Source organism: Lactuca virosa, chromosome 4 (assembly GCF_052849685.1).
Source record: "Lactuca virosa cultivar CGN04683 chromosome 4, Lactuca_virosa_CGN04683_v6, whole genome shotgun sequence".
Taxonomy (NCBI): domain Eukaryota; kingdom Viridiplantae; phylum Streptophyta; class Magnoliopsida; order Asterales; family Asteraceae; genus Lactuca; species Lactuca virosa.
This window is the reverse complement of record NC_136429.1, coordinates 50248441-50254440: the sequence shown is the minus strand read 5'-3', so window position 1 is coordinate 50254440 and position 6000 is coordinate 50248441. Positions and strand designations below refer to the sequence as shown.

The window sequence follows — 6000 nt, the reverse complement described above, 5'->3', positions numbered from 1 at the left end:
CATCATTGAATCATTCGGTTTGCTAGATTTTACCATGCCTTTTCCAGTTAACATTGATTTCATGTTTGTTTTTGTCTTAGTTATGGGCTAATCACCTTGTAATTTCATTTAGTGAAGATAAACCCGAATCTTATGTGTTGATTTCGAATTAATTGACATTTTTTGTTGATTTTACTTGTGTTTGATAATCAAAACCCTAGCATGTTGAAGTTTTAGTTTTTATCACTTATTAATCAAGTTCTGTGTGATAGATGATCATTCTAGTTGCATGAATTTGTTACCTATTTGTTTACGGTCAATAAATACTTAGAGTTAGTGATTAATCAAATCCTAGGGTTAAGTAATTAAAAGTTAATAGCTTTAACCGTGTTAGAGAGTATAATTGATCATTAATTTGTGCTTGAATTGCTTTTCTTGATCTAGGATAGGTAATTTACGGATTTATCATTCATAGTCCAATTCATGTTTATATCAATTTGGTGTTTAACTTGTGCTTGATTATTGCATGGTAATTCATAAATTGGTACATGTAGGTAATTGATCATAATAACTAGTATCTTAAAGAATTGGTAATTAATATAATCTATCCACTAGAAATCAACCATATGAGAGGAGGAAATCAAAACTAAACGGAAGTACTCTTTAATCTTGAAGTAACAATCGTCTTCTTTGCTTGTTTAGTGTTATTTGTTTGTTGTTTGATTTAAGTTCTTCTGATCTTGCTAAATCAGTAAAAAAACCCAATTTAAATTTTGTTTCCTTAGTTTAATTAAAAGTATTTATTTTAATTAATTTAATTATATTCCCTGTGATCGACACCCGACTTACCTAAGTTATTCTATAATCTGACTAGGTACACTGCCTATAGGTGCATAAATTAGTTAAGTTAGTTAGGTTTATAAATTTAAAAGTTGGTAGGTATACTTTTATGCACATCAAGTTTTTGACGTCGTTGCTAGGGAACGTCTTATTTGATTTTTAGTTTAATTACTCTTAGTTATTCGATCCTTTTTTGTGGGGTTTAATAACCACAAAAAGTTATTTTTCTGCAGTAATTTAATTTTTTTGTTTGTTCAGTAGCCACGTCTGTAACATCCATAAAAATTCAAGCCAATTTAAAACTTTTTCAACCATTCAAAACCATTAATTATTACAAAGTGTTTTCAAAATAGTTTCATGTCAGAGTATCCCAGAAATCAAAATCATAAAATATGCGGAGGTGCACGATCACGCCTTCGCCTTTCCGCGATCACCTGAAGTACCTGAAACAAAATCAACAATTGTAAGCCCGAAGCTTAGTGAGTTCCCCCAAAATACCAACGCCATACAAACCATAACAATATCATACAAAGAACATGCATATATAGAGTCTACACTACGATTGGTCCGCCCTCACCGGGCCATTAGTCTATATGGTCCACTCTCAGAGTCTGCAGTATGACTGGACCGCCCTCACCGGGCCATCAGTCTATCTGGCTCACTCTCAGAACCTTCAGCATGTCTGGTCCGCCCTTCCGGGCCTTCAGCCTGTCTGGACCGTTCTCCACGCCTTCGGTCTGACTAGTACGCCCTACCGGGTTTGCAGTCTATCCGGGCCGCCCTGGGTATGTTGGCCTAGAGCACAAAGCAGGACCGCCTCAACCCAACCCCTAATCACATAATCAACACATAATATCATATGCTAGCTAGCATGTACAGATAGTCATACAGATCTAACAGATCACTAATAATAGCATCATCCTATATACCAGGATACCAATCTAACAGATCACTAACATAACATCATCCTATAACCAGGATACAGATCTAACATATCACTAACATAGCAGCATCCTATAACCAGGATACAGATCTAACAGATCACTAACATAGCATAATCCTATAACCAGGATACAATCCAAAAAGGGTCGACCTTGGTGCCGTAGACCCTGTTGATATAGTGAGAAGAACTCACCTCACAAGTAGTGCTGAACTGGACTGAAAGTCTCCGACCGCTGTCTCACCGAAAATCCCAAACTATCCAAAATAACGAATACTAAGTCAATAATTGGGTATCAATCTTGACCAAGGGTCCGCATAGGGTAATAGTCAATTTTGCCTTTTCTCTAATTTGGGCCAAGGCCCAATACCAAATCCATGATCTAAAAGTCCACATATATAAGGCCCATCATTGGCCCAATTTTCCCAATTGGGCCTAACTCTATAATTGGGCCTCACCCTAAGGTCCATTTCCATATTAGGCCCAAAATACATTTATTCAGAAAGTCCAACAAGGCCCAAACCATAATGACCCGAAGGTGGCCCAATCCAAAACCCAAATCGCAAAAGCCCAACAGAGGGCGTACGTTGGGCGTACTCCTCTGGTACGCTGGGCGTACTCTGCCTTGCGTTGACCACCATCGGGGTGGTTGACTCAGTACGCTGGGCGTATAGAACTTACACGGGGCGTACGCGATTTTTACCAAAACTCTAATAAGTGCTGAATGGCTTAAGCACTTAAGCCCACCAAACTCCAGATCCATTGACTAAACGAACCCCGAAACCATAAACTCTTGAAATTTAAGACTTTGGACGTCCAAAAAGCCATTAATACATGGTCTTAATCCATTAAGACCTTCCTACTACTTGCATGGGACACTTTTAGCCAATGGGACTTCATTTTTATCATTTAGAACCCTTCCTAGGGTCTGAAAGGACAGCTTATTACGTCCAAAATGCATCATGCACAAACTTGGGACATTTTGGGACAAATAAAGTGTCATAAAGCTAATAAAGAAAGATCTGCATCATACAAGCATAAAGGTTGGAGCTTTTTACCTCCTGGAGCTTCTAGAGCACAAAGTAACCTCAGATCTACTAGCTTGCCTCACTTCTCCAACTCCTTGATGCAATACCTTCTTCTTCAACTACTCAAAACACACACTTTTAGCTCACACACTCAAGAGAGAGGTTAGGGTTTGGGGGAAATGACTCAAAGCTATGGAGGATGAAATGATGGAGGGTTGTGAGCTCATAAGGATGTTTATATAGCACCCAAACCCTAAATATTAGGGTTTCCATCTGTCATGAGTACGCCCAGCGTACTAGGGCGCGCCTAGTACGCTCGGCGTACCTTATTTACGCTTAGCGTACTCTTCTTGGTCCCAAAGTTGCATCTTTATCCCTTAGGCTTCTCATGGCTTCACTCTTCCATCCCCAGGGACTACAAATGATAAAATAATAATAAAAGAGAGGATTCAGAAATACCTGAAATTCTCGGGATGTTACAACGTCGTAGGCATCTTTGGCCTCGTCGTGGTCACTAAAGAGTCAGCTTTATGTTTATTTATTTTATTCATTTTACGCGTTTTTGTTTTTGTTTTGTGTTTGTTTCAGTGATTTATGCCCCGAGGATCCAAAACTTAATTAGTTCCACCACTTAAGTATCCAAAATCGGCTTTCCATAAGAAAAAGGACAAAAAGGTCAACGAGTCGAGTAGTACTTTCCAGTTTGACACATTTGAGCACTTTGAGAAGACTCCAAGCAAGAAAGAAGTAGGAAGTGAGCCGAAAACTGAGGATAATTCAGAGGACGAAATAAAGAGTGAAGTAGAAGAGATGGTGGACATAGCAGATATAACGATGAAAGTATATAAGAAACGGATGCGTAACGACAACGGGTCGGGTCTTGTAGCACCCGAAATTCCAACAACCGCAAATTTCGAACTTAAGGGGTACATTTTGTCCATGTTAAAAGATATCCAATTCTACGGGAAAGATCACGAAGATGCCTACAAGCATATTGACGAGGTCAATGATATTGCTAACTATTTCAATACTCCCAATATACCTCGTGCAACGGTGTTGTTGAGGATACTTCTGGTAACTTTTAGAGGAGTGGAAAAAGATTGGCTAAAGGCACTTCCACCCGGCGCTATCACTACATGGGATCAACTTCGTGAAGAGTTCATCCAACAATTTAGTCCACTATCCAAGGATGCAAAATTAAAGAAGAATTTAGCAAATTTCAAAAAATAGATGGGAGAGTCCTTATACGAAGCGTGGGAGAGGTACAAATGTCTTCTTAGAAAATGTCTTCAACATGAATTAAACGTTCAACAAGAGGTGTCTATTTTCTATGATGGGGTGAATGTGACAATGAGGCAACTTCTTGACTCTCAAGGACCGCTAACTAAGAAGAATTCAGCCACAATAAAAGAGTTAATTGAAGAATTCGTGAAGCACTCAAGAGAATATCATAACCCGGGAGATGATGTTACAATAGGTAAAGGTACTGGAGAAGGAGAAAACGAAAATTTGGCTGCAATAATGGCTAAACTCTAGAATATGGGTCGACGAATGATGAAAATGGATCAGTACGTACATGCCATACGAGTTGCATGCAACAATTGCAATGGGCCGCACTTGACCAAATATTGCAATCTTGATGAGAATTGGAACCAAAAATCCCAAGTATGTTACTCGAGTGGGGACAAGTACGATGAGGATTGGACGAACTAAAGAAGGAGTGGTTGCCTTACGATGGATACAAGAAGCAAAAGGATGAGAAGTATAGGAAAACTGGTAGAGGATTTTATTAAAAAGAACAACCATCGTCCGATAAAAAATCCAAGTTCGAGTTGATGCTTGTATGCTTTGTAGCCGTTTCTGAGAAACCACATGACATGATTGATGCTACGATAAGAAATCAACAAGCATCGATAATGAATATGGAGACTCAATTGAGTCAATTGACTAAACTTGTGAATGAGCAGTTACCACTCAAGAATCCCGAACCAAAAGCACAATCTCATGTTATGGCGATATACACTGAAAAAGAGGATTATTCTAAGCCACGTGTGATGTACAATGCAGCCACCGAATAGCCCGATCGACAACTGATATGGGCATATTTAGTTATAAAATTCATGCATTATCTTAATACTTTATGTTGTTTTTGTCTCATTTAATGAACAAAAGGTGCTTAATTAGTTTAATATTTCATTTTCAGCAATAATGACATGCTCAGAAGGAAAAGGAAGCGGAACTAGCGATTGGAGGCTTGGATCTTGGATTTTGAAGAAAGAAGGATGTTGCTGGACAGCTTGACCCATCGTCAGGGTTTTGGCCATATCTCATGAACCGTAACTCCGATTGACGAGATTCAAAATGTTCTAAAAACTAGACACAATTTTGGACGACTTTCGTGTTTTGAGAAAATGCTGATTCCAAATGGACTCTACGAGTTGGGCCCCAACTCGACGAGTCAGGTCGAACTTTCGCGATTCTGGACGCTGACTTGCCGTACACGGGTTTTAAGTGACGGACTCGCCGAGTCGGTCACTGGACTCGACGAGTCACCTCTTTTTTATGAAAATCTATATAAAGGGCATTCCTGCCCGATACCCTAGCATATAGATTAACCCTTGGAGGCCAATTGTTGACTAAAGGTGCTGCTGGAGCGTGGGAAGCTAGAGAATCAACCCTAGATCCAATTTTGAGAAGAATCAAAGCAAATTCAAGTCCATTATTACTTATTCTTTAAGTTGAACTATGTTTGAGCTACTTAACTTCGTTTTTTATCTTAGTTTTACTGTAATCATGAGCTAAAACTATTATCTTCTGTGTAGGATAGATGACTTTATGATTATGGTATGATTTTATGGTTGGATTACTTTAATTTGGTGATTATGTTTTGATAAGCCTGTTAAAGAACCTTATGTGTTAATTATAACTATTCTTCTGTTAATTAACCAATATATTAAGTTGTATGATCATCTCTTAATTGCTAATCTCATATGATTTATGTGAAAACATTGTTATATGCCTAGGAATAGCGAACGTGAAACTAGGGTTAATAGAGAATAGGTAAGTTAATGTGTGAGCTTGTGTGACGAACCATCAGCAAGAGGTTAATTGAACGACCAATTTAATTAACCACTACAAGTCTTACTTAACCCGAATCAATAAACTAGAAAACCTATTAATTTAACCAACTGTCCACTGTTTGAATTGATTTGT

The 6000-nt window shown here is 38.4% G+C and overlaps 1 non-coding gene across 1 annotated transcript; it reads right to left on the bottom strand.

Moving 5' to 3' along the window:
- Positions 1 to 3981: 3981 nt before the first annotated feature.
- On the bottom strand, positions 3982 to 4088 carry LOC145110446 (small nucleolar RNA R71). The gene has a single exon (XR_013709822.1). It is a non-coding gene; the product is annotated as a small nucleolar RNA R71 (small nucleolar RNA).
- Between the last annotated feature and the right edge of the window lie 1912 nt (positions 4089 to 6000).